The sequence below is a fragment of the Aethalodelphis obliquidens genome, unplaced genomic scaffold (genome assembly GCF_003676395.1).
Source record: "Aethalodelphis obliquidens isolate GAN/ISIS:26980383/991018 unplaced genomic scaffold, ASM367639v1 scaffold4, whole genome shotgun sequence".
NCBI classification, from domain to species: Eukaryota; Metazoa; Chordata; class Mammalia; order Artiodactyla; family Delphinidae; genus Aethalodelphis; species Aethalodelphis obliquidens.
The window spans coordinates 17090346-17103827 of NW_020837948.1; the positions used below are offsets into that span (position 1 = coordinate 17090346).

The 13482-nt window shown below is 34.7% G+C and overlaps 1 protein-coding gene across 8 annotated transcripts in view; it reads right to left on the minus strand.

Moving 5' to 3' along the window:
* ZNF474 (zinc finger protein 474) overlaps nucleotides 1-12257 on the minus strand; it is a 127425-nt gene extending 115168 nt beyond the window's left edge. For all 8 annotated transcript variants that reach the window (XR_003431229.1, XR_003431223.1, XR_003431230.1 and 5 more), the window contains exon 1: nucleotides 11091-12257. The gene's annotated coding sequence lies outside the window, so the exon portion shown is untranslated. The remainder of the gene's footprint in view (nucleotides 1-11090) is intronic.
* Between the last annotated feature and the right edge of the window lie 1225 nt (nucleotides 12258-13482).

The window sequence follows — 13482 nt, forward strand, 5'->3', positions numbered from 1 at the left end:
TCTGCAGCAATATCTTTTTGGATCCACCTTCTAGAGTAATGAAAATTAAAACAAAAATAAACAAATGGGACCTAATGAAATTAAAAGCTTTTGCACAGCAAAGGAAATAATAAACAAAATGAAAAGACAACCAACAGAATGGGAGAAAATATTTGCAAACGAAGTGAGTGAAAGGGTTTAATCACCAAAATAGACAAACAGCTCATGCAGCTCAATATCAAAAAAACAAACAACCCAATCAAAAAATGGGCAGAAGATCTAAATAGACATTTCTCCAAAGAAGACATACGATGGTCAAAAATCACATGAAAAGATGCTCAACATCACTAATTATCAGAGAAATGCAAATCAAAACTACATCGAGGTACCACCTCACCCTGGTCAGAATGGCCATCATCAAATAGTCTACAAACAATAAATGCTGGAGAGGGTGTGGAGAAAAGGGACCCCACCTACACCATTGGTGGGAATGTAAACTGGTACAACCACTATAGAGAACAGTATGCAGGTTCCTTAAAAAACTAAAAATAGAGTTACCATATGATACAGCAATCCCAACCCTGGGCACACATCTGGAGAAAACCATGCTTTGAAAAGATACATGTACCCCAATGTTCATAGCAGCACTATTTACAATAGTCAAGACATGCAAGCAACCTAAATGACTATTGAAAGATGAATGGATAAAGCGAATGTGGTACATATATACAACGGAATATTACTCAGACATATAAAAGAATGAAACAATGCCATTTGCAGCAACATGGATGGACCTAGTGACTATCATACTAAGTGAAGTATGTCAGACAGAGAAAGACAAATATATCACTCATATGTGGAATCTAATTTTTAAAAATGATACAAATGCACTCATTTATAAAACAGAAACAGATTAACAGATTTCGAAAACAAAGTCACGGTTACCAAAGGGGAAACGCTGGGGTGGGGTGAGGAATAAACTAGGAGCTTGGGATTAACATATACACCTACTATATATAAAATAGATAACCAACAAGGACCTACTGTATAGCACAGGGAACTCTACCCAATATTTTGTAATAACCTATATGGGTAAAGAATTTGAAAAAGAATGAATATATGTATAACTGAATCACTTTGCTGTACACTTGAAACTAACACAACATTGTAAATAAACTATATTACAATAATTTTTCAAAAAGGGATTATCATTCTAGATTTAGGAGCATAACTACAGTCAGTCACTCATATCTGTGGGTTTTGCATCTGCAGAATCAACCAACATCAGATCAAAAATATTTTTTAAATGTCCAGAAAGTTAAAAAAAAAAAAACTTGAATTTGCCATACACTGGGAACTATTTACATATTATTTACATTGTATTTACAACTATTTACATAGCATTTACTTTGTATTAGGTATTACAAGTAATCTAGAGAGGATTTAAAAGTATACTGGAGGATATGCATAGGCCATATGCAAATATTACACCATTTTGTATAAGGGACTTGAGCATCCATGAATTTTGGTTCCCACAGGAGGTCCTGGATCCAAACGCCCAAGGATACTGAAGGAAGACTGTCTATTTACCAAATTTAAGAGAAAAGAGAATCCAGTCATTGGCTTGGACCAAGCCCTGGACCTTATGGTAAAGGCTGCTCATCAAGTAATGAGCAACGGGCATCTATGGCATAGAGCTCCCCCCAAGAACAGAGCTAGACAAGCACACCAGAGGTAGCCTTATGATTAGGTAGACACATGTATCGGGTGCTGTATGACTAGGTAGAAAACTGAAGGAAAAACACAGAGTTAGGCTTTCCTGAGCTGAGCTTATTCATATATTGTCTTTCTTGACCACATGCATTTTGAATACATATTACTTTCAAAGTTTAATTCTCCTTTGAAGTCATATTTCTTCTGAAGAGAGCCCCCCAAAGTACTGGGCACTCTGAGGAAGAACAGTTTCAAGGCCACAGTTCTTTAAATGTCAATGTATAATTTTGGAAGATATTTTATCAGAATTCCTTGAAGATTAGAACAAGTGTCAACAAACTAGGGCTCACTGGTCAAACCTGGCCAGCCGCCCACCTCTTTTTGTAAATCAGGTTTTACTGGAACAGAGCCATGCTTGTTCATTTATGTATTTGTCTTGACTGCTTTTGTCTATGGGGGCTAAATTATTTACTACGTGGCCATTTACAGGAAAAGTTTCCTAACCCCTGAATTAGAGCATACAAATGAGACTCCATTTTATTTTAACAGTGAAACATCCAATTATTAATCAATGTGAATCTACAAAATAGCACTCAGCGCAACCAGAATCCTACTAAATTTTGTTTGCAGAGAACTCCATTAGCCTCCTCTTAGAGGCTTCTCTGAAATAAATGTTTGGTTGCACTGCACTGTGGAAATTCTATTTGCAGTTTGTCATCACTTTTGAACTGTTAGCAACTTGCCTCCTTTACATTTTCCTTTCCTGTTGCCCCCAACACTGTGTGTGCCTCCTGCTGTACTTGTATACTGTACTATTTAGAAAAGCTTTCTCTATGTTTTTAAGACTCCATGGGAATCTCCACTGCTGCCTCAGGAAGGGTGCTCTGGAATCATTCACATTCTTCACCACTCACAACTTATTTCTTGAATTGCATATATGCCTGAAAATGTTTCATTCACCAGAGAGTTTGGGGAAATTACTTAAAATAATAATACTGATCAGAAAATCTACATAAGCCTCTTAGATAGCCTCATCCACCAGAGGGCAGACAGCAGAAGCAAGAAGAACTACAATCCTGCCGCCTGTGGATGAAAAACTACATTCACAGAAAGATAGGCAAGATGAAATGGCAGAGGGCTATATACCAGATGAAGGAACAAGATAAAGCCCCAGAAAAACAACTAAATGAAGTGGAGATAGGCAACCTTCCAGAAAAAGAATTCAGAATAATGATAGTGAAGATGATCCAGGACCTCGGAAAAAGAGTGGAGCCAAAGATCGAGAAGATGCAAGAAATGTTTAACAAAGACCTAGAAGAATTAAAGAACAAACAGAGATGAAAAATACAATAACTGAAATGAAAACTACACTAGAAGGAATCAATAGCAGAATAACTGAGGCAGAAGAACAGATAAGTGACCTGGAAGACAGAATGGTGGAATTCACTGCTGTGGAACAGAATAAAGAAAAAAGAATGAAGACAGCCCAAGAGACCTCTGGGACAACATTAAACACAACAACATTCGTATTATAGGGGTCCCAGTAGGAGAAGAGAGAGAGAAAGGACCCAAGAAAATATTTGGAGAGATTATAGTTGAAAACTTCCCTAACATGGGAAAGGAAATAACCACCCAAGTCCAGGAAGCACAGAGAGTCCCATACAGGATAAACCCAAGGAGAAACATGTAAAGACACATAGGAATCAAATTGGCAAAAATTAAAGACAAAGAAAAATTATTGAAAGCAGCAAGGGAAAAATGACAAATAACATACAAAGGAACTCCTGTAAGGTTAACAGCTGATTTCTCAGCAGAAACTCTACAAGCCAGAAGGGAGTTCCATGATATACTTAAAGTGATGGAAGGGAAGAACCTACAACCAGGATTACTCTACCCGGCAAGGATCTCATTCAGATTCGATGGAGAAATCAAAAGCTTTACAGACAAGCAAAAGCTAAGAGAATTTAGCACCACCAAACCAGCTCTGCATCAAATGCTAAAGGAGCTTCCTTAACTGGGAAACACAAGAGAAGAAAAGGACCTACAAAAACAAAACCAAAACAATTAAGAAAATGGTCATAGGAATATACCTTAAACGTGAATGGATTAAATGCTCCAACCAAAAGACACAGTCTTGCTGAATGGATACAAAAACAAGACCCATATATATGCTGTCTACAAGAGACCCACTTCAGACCTAGGGACACATACAGACTGAAAGTGAGGGGATGGAAAAAGATATTCCATGTGAATGGAAATCAAAAGAAAGCTGGAGTAGCAATACTCATATCCAATAAACTAGACTTTAAAATAAAAAATGTTACAAGAGACAAGGAAGGACACTATATAATGATCAAGGGATCAATCCAAGAAGAAGATATAACAATTATAAATATATATGCACCCAACATAGGAACACCTCGATACATAAGGCAACTACTAACAGCTATAAAAGAGCAAATTGACAGTAACACAATAATAGTGGGGGACTTTAACACCTCACTTACACCAATGGACAGATCATCCAAAATGAAAATAAATAAGGAAACAGAAGCTTTAAATGACACAATAGACCAGATAGATTTAATTGATATTTAGAGGACATTCCATCCAAAAACAGCAGATTACACTTTCTTCTCAAATGCACATGGAACATTCTCCAGGATAGATCACATCTTGGGTCACAAATCAAGCCTCAGTAAATTTAAGAAAATTGAAATCATATCAAGCATCTTTTCTGACCACAACGCTATGAGATTAGAAATAAATTACAGGGAAAAAAAAATTAAAAACACAAACACATGAAGGCTAAACAATACGTTACTAAATAACCAAGAGACCACTGAAGAAATCAAAGAGGAAATGAAAAAATACCTAGAGACAGATGACAATGAAAACACGATGATCCAAAACCTATGGGACGCAGTGTAAGCATTCTAAGACGGAAGTTTATAGCTATATAAGCCTACCTCAAGAAACAATAAAAATCTCAAATACACAATCTAACCTTACACCTAAAATAACTAGAGAAAGAAGAAAAAACAAAACCCAAAGTTAGCAGAAGGAAATAAATCATAAAGATCAGAGCAGAAATAAATGAAATAGAAACAAAGAAAACAATAGCAAAGTTCAGTAAAACTAAAAGCTGGTCTTTGAAAATATAAACAAAATTGATAAACCATTAGCCAGACTCAACAAGAAAAAAAGGGAGAGGACTCAAATCAATAAAATTAGAAATGAAAAAGGAGAAGTTACAACAGACACCACAGAAATACAAAGCATCCTAAGAGACTACCACAAGCAACTCTATGCCAATAAAATGGATAACGTGGAAGAAATGGACAAATTCTTAGAAAGGTATAACCTTCCAAGACTGAACCAGGAAGAAATAGAAAAATATGAACAGACCAATCACAAGTAATGAAATTGAAACTGTGATTAAAAATCTTCCAACAAACAAAAATCCAGGACCAGATGGCTTCACAGGTGAATTCTATCAAACATTTAGAGAAGAGCTAACACCCATCCTTCTCAAACTCTTCCAAACAATTGCAGAGGAAGGAATACTCCCAAACTCATTCTATGAGGCCACCATCACCCTGATACAAAACCAGACAAAGATACTACAAAAAGAGAAAATTACAGACCAATATCACTGATGAACATAGATGCAAAAATCCTCAACAAAATACTAGCAAACAGAATCCAACAGCACATTAAAAGGATCATACAGCATGATCAAGTGGGATTTATCCCAGGGATGCAACGATTCTTCAATATACGCAAATCAATCAATGTGATACACTATATTAACAAATTGAAGAATGAAAACCACATGATCATCTCAATAGATGCAGAAAAAGCTTTCAACAAAATTCAACACCCACTTATGATAAAAACTCTCTAGAAAGTGTGCATAGAGGGAAACTACCTCAACATAATAAAGGCCATATATGACAAACCCACAGCAAACATCATTCTCAATGGTGAAAAACTGAAAGCATTTCCTCTAAGATCAGGAACAAGACAAGGATGTCCAATTTTACCACTGTTATTCAACATAGTTTTGGAAGTCCGAGCCACAGCAATCAGAGATGAAAAAGAAATAAAAGAAATACAAATTGGAAAAGAAGAAGTAAAACTGTCACTGTTTGCAGATGACATGATACTATACATAGAGAATCCTAAAAATGCCACCAGAAAACTACTAGAGCTAATCAATGAAGTTGGTAAAGTTGCAGGATACAAAATTAATGCACAGAAATCTCTTGCATTCCTATACACTGATGATGAAAAATCTGAAAGAGAAATTACGAAAACACTTCCATTTACCATTACAACAAAATGAATAAAAAATGTAGGAATAAACCCACCTAGGGAGACAAAAGACTTGTATGCAGAAAACTATAAGACACTGATGAAAGAAATTAAAGATGATAAAAACAGATGGAGAGATATACCATTTTCTTGGATTGGAAGAATCAATATTGTGAAAATGACTATACTACCCAAAGCAATCTACAGATTCAATGCAATCCCTATCAAATTACCAATGGCATTTTTTACGGAACTAGAACAAAAAATCTTAAAATTTGTATGAAGACACAAAAGACTCCGAATAGCCAAAGCAGTCTTGAGGGAAAAAAATGGAGCAGGAGGAATCAGACTCCCTGACTTCAGAGTATACTACAAGGCCACAGTAATCAAGACAATATAGTACTGGCACAAAAACAGAAACATAGATCAATGGATCAAGATAGAAAGCCCAGAGATAAACCCACACACCTATGGTCAACTAATCTATGACAAAGGAGGCAAGGATATACAAGGGAGAAAAGACAGTCTCTTCAATAAGTGGTCCTGGGAAAACTGGACAGCTACATGTAAAAGAATAAAATTAGAACACTCCCTAATACCATACACAACAATAAACTCAAAATGGATTCGAGACCTAAATATAAGACTGGACACTATAAAACTCTTAGAGGAAAACATAGGAAGAACACTCTATGACATAAATCACAGCAAGATCCTTTTTGACCCACCTCCTAGAGTAATGGAAATAAAAACAAAAATAAACAAATGGGACCTAATGAAACTTCAAAGCTTTTGCACAGCAAAGGAAACCATAAACAAGACGAATAGACAACCCTCAGAATGGGAGAAAATATTTACAAACGAATCATCAGACAAAGGATTAATCTCCAAAATATGTAAACAGCTCATGCAGCTCAATATTAAAGAAACAAACAATCCAATCCAAAAATGGGCAGCAGACCTAAATAGACATTTCTCCAAAGAAGACATACAGATGGCCAAGAAGCACATGAAAAGCTGCCCAACATCAGTAATTATTAGAGAAATGAAAATTAAAACTAAATGAGGTATCACCTCACACCAGCTAGAATGGGCATCATCAGAAAATCTACAAACAACAAATGCTGGAGAGGGTGTGGAGAAAAGAGGACCCTCTTGCACTGTTGGTGGGAATGTAAATTGATACAGACACTATGGAGAACAGTATGGAGGTTCCTTAAAAAACTAAAAATAGAATTACCATATGATCCAGCAATCCCACTACTGGGCATATACCCAGAGAAAACCATAATTCAAAAAGACACATGCACCCCAATGTTCATTGCAGCACTATTTACAATAGCCAGGTCATGGAAGCTACCAAAATGCCCATCAACAGACGAATGGATAAAGAAGTTGTGGTACATATACACAATGGAATATTACTCAGCCATAAAAAGGAACCAAATTGGGTCATTTGTTGAGACGTGGATGTATCTAGAGACGGTCATACAGAGTGAAGTAAGTCAGAAAGAGAAAAACAAATATCGTATATTAACACATGTGTGTGGAACCTAGAAAAAAGGTACAGATAAACCGGTTTGCAGGGCAGAAGTTGAGATACAGATGTAGAAAACAAACGTATGGACACAAAGGGGGGAAAACCACGGGGTGTGGGGATGGTGGAGTGATGAATTGGGTGATTGGAATTGACATGTATACACTGATGTGTATAAAATTGATGACTAATAAGAACCTGCTGTATAAAAATAAAATTAAATTAAATTTAAAAATTTTAAAAAATAGAATAAAATAATATATATTTAAATTATATAGATCCAGAGAAGAAACAGCCATATTAAGGTCCAGTTTGTGAACCAAGTTCTCTTAGAAATAATATATAAGATTCAATTTCTAAAACAAGTTGGAAAATGCAACTGACAGAAATGATAGCTTACATTCTCAGGCTCAAAAGAAATGTATATTTATGACGGTGATAGCAAACTTGGAAAGACTGAGGAAATGTTTTTCCTTATTAAACATTTGAGTGCTGATAATTTTCTGTCAATTCATAGGAATGCATAAAAACTTTTAATCTGATGCTTATTTTATCAGGCATAGGGTTTCTTTTCTCTGTAATTGTGAGACATACACTGTTAAACAGGCAATAGAGTAGAGATTATATTAAGTATTGTTTCCTTACAGAAATTATGAACAAAGAAATATTTTCCTCCCACTTTCCTTGTCTAGAACAGTGTCTGGAATACAGTAGACACTCAATAAATTATCGAACGAATGAAAATTAAGTTCAAGCTACATTCTGTGTAAATGGGTTTGAAAAATACATCCCTTTTCCTGGGATTATCATTCTTGATTAAATTTATAACTGTATATTTTTGGCTTTTGCTTATTACAGAATTGCTTAAAGTCAGATTACTGCCTAGGTGAAGATTTGGACAACATACAAGACAGAATGCCCAACCCTATTAAAACTCTTGTGCGTGGTTCCACTGGCAAGCAGTCATGGAAGGACTCAACTTGTATATCTCTTTTGAATATTTGTTTCATTGCATGCAAGCCAAGATGAGCTGGCTTATTAAAAATTAATGATGCCAATAAAGACAAATAAATAGATTAATGTAGCCGAATAGAGTCCAGAAATATGGCTGATTCACATATGTGATCAATTCTTTTTTGACAAAGATGCCAAGACAATTCAATAGAGCGAGGAAAATCTTTTAAACAAATGATGGTGGAACCACTGGATTCATGTAGCAGAAAAATGAATATCAACCATCTACTGTCACCAAACACAAAAATTAACTCGAGGTGGATCATAGAACTACATATAAAAATTAAAACTATAAAGCTTCTAGAAGAAAGTATAGGAAAATACTTTATGACCTCAATATTTTCAAAGAGTTCTTAGACAAAACACAAAAAGCACTAAACATAAAAGAAAAAGAATTTAAAATTTTACTTCATATAAATTAGAAACTTCTACTCTTTAAAAAATACCATTAAGAAAATTAAAAGATAAGCCACAGATTGGGAAGAAATGTTTTCAATACATATATTTGACACATATATGGCAAGCAACCCAATATGGGTTGCCTAATTCGGGCAAAAGCTTTGAATAGATTATTCACAACAGAAAACGTATAAAATATCAACAAGCTCATGAAACAATAGTATATATCATTAGTTGTTGTTTGTCAAGAAAATGCAAAATAAAACCACAGAGATACCACTGTACACACACTAGAATGGATAAAATTTTTAAAATTACCAATACCAAGTGTTAGGATGTGAAAAAACCAAAACTCCCATATATGCCTGGTGGGCATGTGAAACATTACAACCACTATGCAGAACCATCTGGTAATTTCTCATAAAGTTAAATATATATCTACCTAATGATATGGACATTCTATCCCTAAATAATTATCCTAGAGAAATGAAAATATATGTCCACAAATAGAATATAAAACAAATGTTCATAACAGCTCTTAACAGTGAAAAACTGGAAACAACATAAATACACATTAACAGGTAAATGGATAAACCAATTATGGCACATTCATACTACAGAATATTACTCCACAATAAAAATGAACAAATTACACACAATGACATAGATCTCTTTCAAACATATTATACTGAATAAAAGAAATCATATGCAAAAGAGAATATACTGAATTATTTCATTTATATGAAATTCTAAACAGGCAAAGCTAATCTGTGACAGAAAGTAGATCAGTGATTACTTGGTGGGTAGGTGGGTAGAGAATGAAATACAAAGTTAATGGACATATTCTTATATTTTATCATTGGTGGTAAAATGGATGTAATCACTTGCAAAACTCATCAGATTGTGTACTTAAAATGGGTGCATTTTATTGTATGTGAATTATGTATCAATAAAGATGATATAAAAATAAAAACACATTTAAAACGGGCAAGAAATATGAATAGATACTTAACAAAAAAGAGATGCAAATCTCCAACAAGCTTGTGTAAAAATGCTTAACTTCATTAGTCATGAAGGAAATGCAAATTATAACCACAATGACATATCATTTCATGCTCCTTATAAAGATAAACATATGTCTACCCTATCATCCATCAGTTTTAGTCCTAGGTCTGAACCCAAGATAAATGAAAACATATGTCCACCAAAAGACTTGTGCAAGAATGTTTAAATCAACTTTAGTTATAGGAGACCCAAACTGGAAACAAACCAAATATCAATCAATAGGAAAATAGATAAACAGATGTGGAATAATTCTATACTGCATTAATACTCACCTATAAAAGGAACTGAACTACTTATATACACAGCAACAGGAACAATCTCAAAAACATTCTGCTGAGCCAATGAAGTCAGATACAAGAATACATACTGTATGATTCTACTCATATAGAATTCATGAACGGCCAAATTATTCTCTAGTAATAGAAATCAGAACAGTGGTTGCCTAAGGAGGGGAGACTGACTGGAAGGGATGTGAGGAAACTTTCTGAGTGATAGAAATGTCCTATGTCTTGATTAAGGTGATGGTTTACATGGTTGTATATATATATCAAATTCATTATTTTTTTAGGAACTTGAATTTAAACTTAAGATCAGTTATATTTCACTCCATGTGAATTTTATCTCAATTAAAAAAAAACTACCAAGTCAACTGAGTAACTATAGCCTTTATCACCCCTTTTCTTTCATGGATAATCTGGTTTATAAACATATAATTCTGAATTTATGTTAAAAACATATTTTATCAACTTTTCTTAAGAAAATTTTAAAAATCATCCCTTTAAATGGAATTTGATTCTTTTAGCCATTAAAACATTTAATCCATAGTTCAATTATTGTCAGAATCATCCAATGAAGTAAAACAATATTTGTTCATTTGTTAAGTAGTATTTGAGGGTTTTTTTTAACTTAAGAATTGGTTACTTTTCTTTGGATTCCTTTTCTATAGCAAGGAAATATTACTACATAGTGGTGAGAAGGAAGTGGAAGAGATCAAGATTATTATTGCTAGTTGAAAGGTAAGATTTGAGACAGACAACCAAGAAAGAACACCTTCTGGGAGACTCACCTTGTATCATTTTTTCTTCATCTTTCTATTTTGGCTTTTGTCATGGCCTGCTGAACCCCTCAGTGAGGGAGCTGGTGGAAACAGGAGCAGACTAGCTGGGAGCTCCACGATTCACATCCCCTCTTGCAAGAGTTCATGTAGTATGTGAGGCTGGCTGCCTGGAACAGGAACCCCAGCCTTTGTTGCCAGGATGTATCCTGGCAACCTGTCAACAAAAGGGACAGGACTGAGTTCTATAGTAACAGATTGGAAAACTCCGAAACAAGGGGTGAAGAAACTCAGAAACAGACAGCAAAATAGGTATGGATCTCAACTTTCTTTGAAGTTGACTCTGGGAGTTTTACCAGTGGACTAAACATCACAGAAAGGGAGGCAGATTAATCTAAGTCACAAGGCTCTTCTTGGCAATGGAATGGGGTGGAAACACTTTTTTTTCCTAAGGAAGAAAAAAAATTACTGATTGTCCTATTGATTTTTTCTAGGGTCTTTAAAAAGTATCATCTATATAGGAATGCTTGGCCTCTTCTAAAAGAGGGAGATGGATATTCTCCATGGTTCTCAAAGTGTGCGTTGGTCCAAAATATAATGAAATGCAAGATGCAGAAGATAATTAGTTTATTTTCTAATGTGTCTTAAAATATAGAAAACATTTTTAAAAACTAAGGTCAACATTTAAAAATGTATCTAAAATAAAGATTTTTTAAAACCCTACATATAAAAAGACTCTGAGATATTAAGCTAATCATAGTACAATCCTAAAAACATTATTTTTAAAACTCTGTATTAAACCTGATGAGGTAGAAAAGTTTATTAACATAGGAAAAAGTCCATAATATATTTCTAAACGAAAAAGAGAAGCTACAAAGCAGAATAAATAATATGATCTCATTAAAATGTGCGTGTGTGTGTCTGTGTATGCAAGCACATGCCCACATGCATGAGCTGAAAGAACATACACTAAAATGTTAACAGCAGTTAGCACTGGATGATGAAATTAAGAAACATTTTATTACATGTTCTTTAGGGCTAGGAATTAGGGGAAATAACTCTAAATTTCAAGATTCCAAAATCCTGGACTTCCCTGGTGGCACAGTGGTTAAGAATCGGCCTGCCAGAATAAAGAAAAAAGAATGAAAAGAATTGAGAACAGTCTCAGAGACCTCTGTGACAACATTATATGCACCAACATTCTAATTATAGGGGTCCCAGAAGAAGAAGAGAAAAAGAAAGGGTCTGAGAAAATATCTGGAGAGATTATAGTCGAAAACGTCCCTAAAGGAAACAGTCAGTCAAGTCCAGGAAGGGCTGAGGGTACCATGCAGGATAAACCCAAAGAGAAACATGCCAAGACACATATTAATCAAACTATCAAAAATTAAATACAAGGAAAAACATTAAAAGCAGCAAGGGAAAAGCAACAAATAACATAAAAGGGAATCTCCATAAGGTTAACAGCTGATCTTTCAGCAGAAACACTGCAAGCCAGAAGGGAGTAGCAGGACATATTTAAAGTGATGAGAGGGAAAAACCTACAACCAAGATTACTCTACCCAGCAAGGATGTCATTCAGATTCGATGGAGAAATTAAAACCGTTACAGACAAGCAAAAGTTAAGAGAATTCAGCACTACCAAACCAGTTCTACAACAAATGCTAAAGGAACTTCACTAGACGGGAAACACAAAAGAAGGAAAAGACCTACAAAAACAAACCCCAAACAATTAAGAAAATGGTAATAAGAACATACATTCAATAATTACCTTAAATGCAAATGGATTAAATGCTCCCGCCAAAAGACATAGAATGGCTGAATGGTTACAAAAACAAGATCTGTATATAGGCTGTCTACAAGAGACCCACTTCAGACCTAGGGACACATACAGACTGAAAGTGAGGGGACGGAAAAAGATATTCCATGCAAATGGAAATCAAAAGAAAGTTGGAATAGCAATTCTCATATCAGACAAAATAGACTTTAAAATAAAGACTACTACAAGAGACAAAGAAGGACACTACATAATGATCAAGGGATCAATCCAAGTAGAAGATATAACAATTGTAAATATTTATGCACCCAACATAGGAGCACTTCAATATATAAGGCAAATGTTAACAGCCATAAAAGAGGAAATCGACAATAACACAATCATAGTAGGGGATTTCAACACCCCACTTTCACCAATGTACAGATCATCCAAAATGAAAATAAATAAGGAAACACAAGCTTTAAATGACACATTAAACAAGATGGACTTAATTGATATTTATAGGACATTCTATCTAAAAACAACAGAATACACTTTCTTCTCAAGTGCTCATGGAATATTCTCCAGGATAGACCATATCATGGGTCACAAAACCTTGGTAAATTTAAGAAAATTGAAATCATATTA